We start from the raw sequence: 10819 nt of genomic DNA on the forward strand, positions 1-10819 counted from the left end.
GCATTTGGCTAAAGGAAACAACATTTAAACACATACTCTAGTTCTTGTACCTCTCCAGCAGATATAGCTGGGATAAGCAATCCACAGAGCTTTGAGATATGTAAGTCTCCATATATAGGCTCTTTCCTTCAAGTAGAAAGCAAGGTAGATCTACCATGCCTTCTGCTTCTCTTCATTCAAGCCACTGCCTACATGCTTTGTTGGGGGGGTGGGCATTTGTTGTTGTTTTTTTTCTTCCATGATCCTTTTGCCAGCCCTAGTATTAGCCATATACCAAATGGAGTGAAAGCTGGCATCATAAAGGAATCCAAATTCTTCCTATTTCTTTCCCAGCATGCTTTACATTGGAAAGCATGATTTCCTTCCCCATTGTGGTACATAACTAAGTCTGCTGGGTTCTGACTAGTTTCCCAGTAAGGATTAACTCTTTCAAAGTGCTTTGCATTCTTATTCTAATTCTTTAGACTTTTTTTCCTTCCCCTCAAAGTTGGATTGTCCTCCTCTCTGATACTTGATGGTGGGAAGAGGTTCACTTGTTCTCCAAGGGTTCCAGTCCCTAGCAAATAAACAGGAAGAACCAACCTTATTTGGTGTGGTCTTTGCTTGTAACTCTTCCTTCTTTAAAAAAAGAAAAAAAACAAAAACAAAACAACCAACACACACACACAAAACTTGCATTCCTAGTGACTCCACTCAGTCATACAGCAGCAAATATACCATGGCTGCTTTTGTTAAACTCAGAACCCGAAGCCAAAATTAACTGCAGCTAATAGTAACGGTGGCTCTTGCAATAAAGACAGTAGACTTGAGACTGACAAACATGTCACATACTTCCATGTGCTACCATCAGGCAATTAAAAAACAATTCCATACTGCAGAGCAAGACAGATTTTTACCTACAGGTTGCCTCGAGTTGCCTGTTAGGTAGAGGCTGAAACTTGCTTCCAAAGTGGCTGTGTTTCACCTTTTGGTTATTTTCTGGGGTCAAGGTACAAGCGTACTAGATTTCCCATTCTTCCTTCACTCCATCAGTACATACAAGAAACCAAGCTGCTGGGAACAGCTCTTCTCCTGATGGAGCTTACTTGATTAGTTTCTCTCTCTCCTAAGACTCTCTACTCCCCCTTGCACTCACATTCACCTCTCTCCTGTGGGCAGGCTTATTTTTAGCAGAGATAAACATTCTGGGGTTTTATTTAATTGCACAGTTTCATGAGGACAATGTGTTTCTCTTCACTTTGGTCCCTGAGAGAGGGGCCTGGTCTAAGGCAGAATAGCACTCTCTCTGCCACCGCTGGCAGGTTAAAGTGCAGGAGTAGGCTGGGGCTGTACAGGGGGACCAAGGTTCCTGTCAGTCTCCTCCAGGAGGAGTGGCTAGTTAGCCAAGTTCTCAGACTGCGGCTTTACCATTTAGAGCACTGTAGGTCTGGATTTAAAATGTCTCTCTGGCTACAGCTTAGAAACACACATGAACAGGAGAGTCTTGCATGTGAGCTCATGCAAATATACACTTTTCATACTAGAGTCTTTTATAGTTGCATGCCAACTGAAAATAAAAGGCAGGGACACAAGCCCCTATCCTGATCTCCATTTTCTCCAAACTACAGGAACACAAATAAGAAGAGACCTAGGGTTGTCTGCTGCAAAACCTCTCAGTTTAACTTCCCTAAGTTTCTAATCTTAATGGAATTGCAACAGGAACTAAGAGAGACCATTAATCACTGCAAGATAAACAGCAGCAGTAAACCAGTTACCCAGAGTACAAGTCCATTACAGGATGGGAGAGTAATACACCTTCCTCCAAAGATATAAGGTTCTGCACAGCACTGGGCTGGATGAGCAGCATGTGCAGGCACATGCTGTTAAATGGATCACCACCCCAGAGTTGAGGCTGAGTCACAGTTTATTATAAACCCTCTTCCTTGATTTAGTTTGTGCATTCCCAGCTGCAATTTGGCACTAGCTTCTGAGCTCCTCCATTGGTGATATGATGTTTTTGGTGGCAATTGGGTGTTTGTTTTTTTTGACAGCTCTTTTTAAAGCATAGTTGTTTTTTTCCCCCCTTGTCCTCAGTAAGGGCTGCAAAACCCCTCTGTGACAGGGGATATTGTTTAAAAACTGCCTGGTTATAGTGCTAGCCAATTTCCTTACACTTACAGATATTTCCCCACCACTTTGAGTTGACACTGGGAACATAAAATGCCATCTCAATCGGAACCCGGTGGGCCCTGGCAAAGGAAATTTGCACCTTCAAGAGCTAGAAGGACAAAAAAGGCGTGTCCAGAAATGGAGTTTGCATTCCGTTTATAATGTCCTACTCAAAACTGTCTGAAAGTGATAATTACACCAGAGGGGTCAGGAGATCTGAACCTGCCACTGTCTTGGCTTATGATTTCTGTAAATTATGTTCTGAGCCTCCATTTCTCATCTCTAAAATAATGTTAATGATCCTGATCTATTTGGCAGGGACACTAAGGCTAAAGTCACTTAAGGACTTTCAGGTTCTTAAACAACAAGTACTAGGGAAATGTCTGGTGTCACTGGATATTGCATTATTAGGCTGGCAGGAGGTAATCTTATTTCTTACCCTTCAGAACAAGCATATATTTGGGGAGAAGGTCTAAACTTGATATCTCTGTTCAAGGGAAACAACAGGTTAATGCTACATTTTAATGGCTGCAAAGGAAATATCACAAGGATTGACAGTTCTGCATCCAGGGTGAAGAACCGTGGTGCACTGCATCTCTTATGCCCCTAGGGATGTACGGTGATGTAATAATGGCTCATACATGAGATCATCCATACTCTCTTCCTCCAAAACTGATGTGTCAGGTATTCCAGGGGACTGACTATCCCAGATCCACTGCTAAGTGTATTGGATATAAAAGAACCTTTGAACCACAGAGCCTGAGGAGATAGGCCCAGTATGGGACATGATTGATGTCTTTAGGCTCTTCCATGCTGCTTAGTTTGGCTTTATATATTTTAACACACACTGAAATCAACAAAAGCAGGAAATGTAGAGTTCATTACAATATGGAAGGAAAGCCATATTAAACAGCCAATAGAAACCTGAGCCCCCTGCTTCTCTCCTACACTAAATGTTGTTATATTATAACAGGCTTTAAAGATTCTTACAATAAGTCTTGCTACATCCAAAATACTTTTCCTGTTTGATACTTGGATACTTTGGTCCTTATCTATGGTACAGGTATTTGCCGATACAGCCATCTCCATCAAGGATGAAACCTCTCACTGATCTAGCCATCCCACCAAACCAAAGCTGTAGTTTTATGGGTTTTCCCTGATACAGTTCATTTTGCTTAGCAAGGCAGGTGAAAAGCTAGGTTCAGATGCACCAGCAAAAGTGCTGTTCTACCAGCAGAAGTTGCATCCATGGTGGAAGTGCTTTGCTGATATCACGTATCCATCACCTGCAGTGGCAAAGCACCACAGAGGTCAACCTGGGATAAGGAATAGGTACAACAGGGAAGTTAGAGAGGCTTAGTCACTTTCAGTTTGGTAGGGGGAAAAGATGATTCTCAAGAAAAAAATCTTGAGACTTAAAATGACTTCATAGTATGGAGAGATTCAGTGTTTGATCTGTATGTGCAGATCATACTGACCTCTGTATCCCTATGGTTCATTTGAGCCTATAGTTCTTCTGTATTGATTTAGAAAAACACTCATGCAAGGCTGTATCTACACAGAAGAATCACCAAGGAGGAAGCTAAAATGTGCAAGGAACTGTGACCCCCTTGTAAAGGTGGAGCCAAACAGGAAGATTACAGACAGAACCGTGCATGGAATAGAGAGCCAACATCCTGTTTTCACTTGAATGACACAAACTGTATCTTCCACTCAAGGAACCAAGATTTAGGGCCACACACTGGCTCCAGAGACACAGGCCTGGACTAAACAAGGATGTTGTTATTCTAATATTACTACTCTGCAAAGAAGTTTAAATTTAATACTGAAATAACTGAGTGGCTCCAGCTCTATATCAATGTAATGGTAGTCACTGTAAAAGATATTTATAATGAGCTGGTTAATACCTGCAAATTAAGGTTCTGTGGAAGCGCACCTTGAGGTAGGACATATATTACCCTAGTTATAGCTGTGCAATCTCTGCTGATGTCAGCAAGTTTTATATGCAAAATGAAGGGCAGTATATGACTCAGACATTACCAAAGACTTAAAGAATCCTTATGATTAGTAAACAAGCTGGAGATAGCCCTAATCAAGAGTGATGCACAACAGAGAAGGTCAGAAAGAATCAGCCATGTCATTTGTCTGTAATGCACTTTCCATATCTCTAGCCTTGGTGTAGTGACTGCTATAGTTTACAGACTGTCAGCATTTCTGTTATATATCTTTTTTGGAGAAGATTGACTTGATGGTAAACATTTGTTCTGTGAAGAAACTTGGCAAAGACAAGAGCAGCCTGAAAGAAGCTTGGTTGGGGTAGATGTTTAAAAAAAAAACAAAAACAAAACACAACCCCCCAAAAAAACAACAAAAAGACCTGTGGAACTGTCTGGCTTGTAGTGTTCAGAAGAGAGAAAAAGGAAAAACACCACTGGAATTTTGATTCCCTTGTGTACTCCTCTCCCCAAAGAGTGGCTTCAATGGTTAAATCAAGATTCCAGAAGAGGTTGGTTTGCTTTGTAGGAGATGCCTTAAAGAGCAAACCCACAATGATGGAGAGAGTTATGTCAGTTGTCTGGCAGCAAGAGTTCTTGAGGATTTGTTAAAGAGAATTTGGATTTAAAAAAAAAAATAAAAAAAAATCAACCCCCCCCTTTAGAAATAAAGCCTTTGCATGTTACAGATCGTCCAAGAGTAAAACAAGCAGATGATCTCAGACCATAGTGTACGGAGGAAAAGGAGACTAAATACACGCCAGCTGACAGTCCCTAGATTTGAATGGTTGGGGGTAGGGCGTCTCTATGATTGATGCTAGAACTTGCTTCCCCCACTTCTCAGTCTGACAGAGCTGGCATTTATGGACCTTGCAACATGCCCTGAAGGTCAGTCTGTTTACCCAGGCATTGTCTGAAGGGGCCAAGGGGGGGATTATTGTTTGTAATAGGAAGGAGCTGATGTTGGGCCTGATCCTTCAAGTCCTCTGCGAACAGTGGTCCTGCTGACTTCTAGAGGAGATCAGCACACCCAGGGCTTACAGAACAGAGCCCGGTAGTTGGCTGACATAGTACATAGTTTGCTCTCATCATAAAAAACCTTCAGGTACATTTATAAACTGCACAGGAGAGAGGGGAGACCTAAAATGTACTGGGGTTTCCTGCCAATGCAAAATATGCTAATGGAGCTTAATCCTTTAGTCCATAGGTTGAAGAGGGAGTTTAGGGTGAATCTTTCCTAAATGTCTGATTTAAAAAAAAAAAATTTGAGTGCCAAAAACAGACAACTTTCTATTCACAAATTTGGTAGTAAACTTAACACCAGAAATAATCATGAAACTGGTGCCCTAAAGTTTTGGTATACACACACACAGTGCACTTCAAAATGCAGGACGTGCATATATATATTTTTTTATTTTTGTCTTTCTTGGGTCTAGTTTCCATTGCATCACGCAGTGGAAGTAAACTGGTGAGGAATTTTGGATGAACAAGACATGCAGATTCAGCTCCATAATTCATCATATAATTTGTCACTTAAACAATCCCAGTGAAAAAGAAAAGGAGGTCAGGAGAGAGGATTGTGAAAAGTCTCAAATAATTGGCAAGGAGACAGGTTTGGTTAGATCACGCACTTCAAAATATTTAGTGATTTCTCCTGCTTCTCGGCCTGAAATCTTTGCAGCGAGAAATTATTTGGCCTCATCAAAATCAGAACGGCGTAATTGCCTGCCATTAAACGTAACATGCAACTTGGTGGCACAGAGTAGAGATTCCTAAGGATTTGTACCCTGCATTCACTTGCTTGGGTGCATAATCCTAGTTTGTTCTAGTGTTAACACACATCTGAGCCAATACACTGAAGAGCTCTAAATCAGTGTCTGATGGCTTTTCAAGTCTATAAACCTGCCAACAAAAATTTAGATCACAGTATCCATTTAAACTTGACACAAAAAGTACAATCCTGTACTGCGTATGTGAAATTTTCTTCTGTTTTAGTCTGGATTGTATACTCTAATCAGCGGTATGATGCAGTACTGTGAATTTAACTTAAACCCAAAATTGCAGTTTAGATTTGATCCAATACTTCACTATTCTAAAACTACCATTTTGATACGACTTCAGAGCCAGCATCAAATCCAGCCTTCTTTAAAACCTTACATCCATACAGAAACATTTCTAGAATTAACCCTCCCCCCCCAAAAAAATTAAACAATTAGCAAAAGAAATCTTTCCCTGTAGTAACCAAGGCTCAAATTTAGCAGCATCACAAATAAAAACAGATGAAACAAAGAAAAAAGAAAACGTAATGCGTGTTTGTTTTTTTCCCCCCCCCGTTGTCTGAACTCAGAAACAAACTGGAAAAAATGACAAAAAATAAGGATTTTTAACATGTTCTAATCTCAACATTATATTAGAAAGATGGATAAATAAATTGTTTTAAAATATAAAATTAAATTGATATTTTCTGTAGCCACAAAAGGCAGGTAATCTCCATTTGTGGTTGAATCGCTTTACTTTATTTCCATATATCAAGATTCCTTAAAAATACAATTATTACTGTATAAAGGGCACCATTACCTGAGACGGGAGTAGCTGAAGCATAGCCATAAACAGGCGGCACATTCAGTTGGAAATGTGATTGGGGAGAAAAGAAAAAAAAAAAATAGTTGTAGGCTGCGTGCTAGCTCCCAGCAAACCTGTTTGTTTTTAGACTTGCTCGTCCCTATTTTTAAATATTGGCCTCCTTGCTCCATAAGTCCACTCAAATTGGAGAAACAGACTGACCGTGGCCCCAATGCTGCAAGCAAATACTTGTATTTATGTGAAGACTCATTTACGTGAGGGTCTGCTTGCATGGAGCAGTTTGTTGGATCAGGGTCTTGCAGGGAAGGTATAAAATGTACTCTGTCTGCAAAGTGTTCTACAGTACTGAATACATGAAGTTAAACAACCTGGATGGGAGAAACAGCTCTATCAGTTACTGGGATCAAAGGATTAGGTAAACATTTTCAGACAGATGCAGGCTTTAAGCCCATGTTTCTTTCATTCAGAAAGTCTCCGCTACTCATCTGGGGAGTCAAGTTTGAGACCAGACAAAGCCTAATTGTCTTACATATTGAGTACCCCCAACACAGCCAAGGTCACTGGGAAATGCAGTGTTCAGCAACACAGGAATATATCAGGCCCAAGAGGTCTAAACCTGGCTACTGAAAATGGCTGCTTATGAAAATGTTGACCTCTGTATCTCTGACTTTTCTCCACCCTCAAGAAAGGGGTAATATACTTGTCTACTTCAGAGATAGGCTCTGAAACGTAATCGTCTGCAGAGCACTTGGAGATACTGAATAGAGCACTGAATTGAGGCTTGAGAAAGCCTGGGTCCTGTTTCAGGTTCTGCCATTGATCTGCTAGGCAAGCCACTTCTTCTCTCTGTGGCTCCATTTTTCCATCTGCCAGGTGAAAATGATGATGATGCTGTCCTCCTTGGGAAAGCATCCTGAGACTTAATGATGAAAAGCTGACAAAAAGCTAAATACTATGATTATTGAGAGAGAAGCATTTAAGCGTAAGTTATAATAAATGGATCCAAGACAAAACCTTTTCCCATTAATATTAGTTGCAAAATTCTTGCTCTTCCATTGAAGCGCAGGGAATTTGCAGAAAAATGAAATGCAAGCCGTGAACACTCAGCGAGGTAAGAACGAAGGGGAGACTTCCCCTAACACAGGGATTCTGTGCACAGCCTAACGACAGCGGGATCAGTTCTGATTAACTCTGAAAAACAAATCTCCTATTTCCTCACTGAAAGACAACTTTTAAATATTTAATTGCTGTACATACTGTAGAATGACAGCTCTATATATGAAGATACAACAGGAACTTGTTCTGGGTACGCTATATTATCCCCTTGTGGAAGGATCTCCCTTAGGTCAAACGGATATCAGGCAACATCTTTTCTAGAGCAGATAGTTGCTGCCCCATAACCCCTCAGGCCTCATCTTGGCCTGAATGCTGTTGATCCTTCTGTGACAGTTCACAGGCTCCCTTAAATGCACCAAGAGGTCCAGCAGCTAATAACCAGCTTCATTCAATTCCCAGTCACATTATTATCCAATCTGCCAGATGCATTAATATTCAGCGGTGAAATGGGGGGGGGGTAGGGTACTGGGGGAGGGGGAACACAGAGAGGAAGAGGGGAAACGAGCACCAAGCTGGTGTCATCAGGAATCCTCTCTTACAGTCAGCTTGAAAAACAACTAAATTTGAGCACCCTGTTGACAGGGGAGTGTCCCTAAATAGCCTCGGCATTAACTTCTACTCCAATTTGTAAACAGGGCACAGGAGGGCTGAATGAGGGAGAAGACGCAATGCTTTGCCAGACACGCTCCTTACCTTTTCTCTACACTGAGCCCAGTTCAAGGGCTTGGTCCTGCTGAGTGCTAAGCACCCTCCGCTCCTCCTGCAGTTGGCAGCTGGGGAAGGTACCTAGCACCCTTTTGAAGCAGGCCCCAAGTAGCTAACATTATTGATCTCCAGAGGTGTCATGGGCCAGTTCTGAGCCCTGAAGGGGCAGCGCACAGTGCAGGGGCAGTAGCTGGGGTTTCACAGCTGCACCAGAAGATATTGCCTCCCTTTTTTGCTGCCAATACATGTCTTGAACAGCGATTTAAGCACCAATTTTTCAGCATCAAAAATTAAGTCAAGAAGGTTAACCCTCTTGGATTCCCCACTCCCTTCCCTTCCCTTCCCTTCCCCTCCCCTCCCCTCCCCCACACACCCATAGCACCCTGCTTCTGCCTGCTGCTGTCCCTGCATTATTTGCTACCCCCACCCAGGCACTGCCAAGCCCGTCACTGCTCCCAGTGTTCCCCAGCTGTGGCAGAGCCAGTGCGGGAGCTACTGTACAGAAAGTGCAAGATGCTGGGGGCAGGGTGAGGCACCCCAGTCTGTTCCAATCCCTCCCCACCATATGGAAGGCCCAGGGCTTGTGTCCTTCTCGCCACCACTAGATAAGCTATTGTTCATCTCCCTCTTGAAAATGGAGACAATATCAGAACCTTCTCAGCTCTGCCACACGTTTCTACACTACTTGGTACTTTGGGTCTGCCTTTCCTATATTCCTGACTGTTGCCCTGGACAGACCGCTGTCCTGTCCTGCTGCTCCTGGATCACCGTTCTAGCTCTGCTTCGCATAGCCCAATAGGCAGGATTCATGTTGCACCCCATGTCTGTATTTCTCTTGCGAGTCAGGACTGGAGCTCCATCTTTCTCTAGGAGAAGCTTCCTATTTTTTTCCTCTCTCCTAGGCAGTCTTTGAACACAGGTTCACCCCTCTCTTATATTCTTCAGCATCCTTTAGCAAACAGAAGTTTCTTTTATCTTCCCTCTTTGTTGATTTGATGCTGCGAATAGCAATTGATCTAGCTGAAATCTATTCAGCATTTTTAAATACTGAAACCCACTACCCGAACTGAGTCCTATAGAAGTGCAATATGTAGTAGTAGTAGTAAAGGAGATTTTTTGCAATTATTTTTGACAGATAAAAAGGCGCTGGTTCAAAATCAGTGCCCTAAGATAAAAACAAAAAAAACCCAAAAACAAACCAAAACAAAAACCAATTCTGGTAGAGGCCTGTAGATGAGGTCTTGTGGTGACTGGGCTGCAGGTCTTTTATGGTCTTCAGCCCAGCCTCAGGAGGGGCTGTGGGTGGCAGGAGAAAGCCACCCCTGTTAAAACTTCCCTGTGAAAGAGATGCTTTTTGAGGAATATTGGGAACTGACCATGCAGTATCTAGTAGAAATCAGCCCCTCAGGTTGTAGTGTCCAAATGCTGCTGCCGTCTGATGCGTGCTGGGGGCCTCTGAAGTTCTCTTCTGTTCCCACTGCGCATGTGTCCATCCCACCAAAATGCTCTTACAAAACTCTAAATTATTAAATAGTCCCCTACCCCTTACAACATTTAAATGTAGAAAGATCTAGAGATCAATGGGGTATGGAGGCTGAATTCCCTCTTTAGAGGACTGACAGGACCACGTGGGGATAAACTTTCCCTGATGCCACCCTCCCGCCTTACTCCTACTTCTTGTTGCATTTACACTAAAGGCTCTGGCTTCATTCAAACAACTTCCTCCTGGAGCAGGGACTCTGACAATTACTAAAACAGTCCGATTTTCCTCAGTCTCGAGGGAGCAACGCGCTTCGAGCTTAGGGCTGCCCCAGCTCAAGGACCCGCTGAGTTACGACTCGGGTTAGTAAGAGGCGCTGGCTCCCTCCGACGAGCCTGGTTGCAGCTAGGCATAGACAGTAGTTTCACAAGATACATCAGCTTGAGCTAAGTCGACAGGGCGCTACAGACTCGTCTGTCTTCCCCCGTTACACCCAAATAAAAGCCACCGTCGGGGCTTGCCCAGCCTGGCCACACGCGTCACGTGAATCAGCTAAAGGCATAAAGTCAGTGGCTTTAGACCCGGCGAGGCTGCACTCGTTTCCTAGTCAAGTGGCGTGAGACGCCGTAGTTCAGGGAGGACTAGAACGGGGATTAACGGGGCTTTGCCTTATTGCATTATTTTCCCCCCCTGTTCGTACGAGCTGCCCCGGCTCTCGAGTCCTGCCCGCTCCTAACGGGACTAGGTGCAGGGGGCGGCCGCGGCGGAAAGACCCTGCGAGGCCGCGAGCCGC

General features: G+C 43.2%; 1 protein-coding gene across 1 annotated transcript in view; it reads right to left on the reverse strand.

Moving 5' to 3' along the window:
• Positions 1–10819, reverse strand: part of PITX3 (paired like homeodomain 3) — a 32836-nt gene that overhangs the window by 21134 nt on the left and 883 nt on the right. The window lies entirely within an intron of this gene.

This window comes from Gavialis gangeticus, unplaced genomic scaffold, assembly GCF_001723915.1.
Source record: "Gavialis gangeticus isolate Ggan-Ray unplaced genomic scaffold, GavGan_comp1, whole genome shotgun sequence".
Classification (NCBI taxonomy): Eukaryota; Metazoa; Chordata; order Crocodylia; family Gavialidae; genus Gavialis; species Gavialis gangeticus.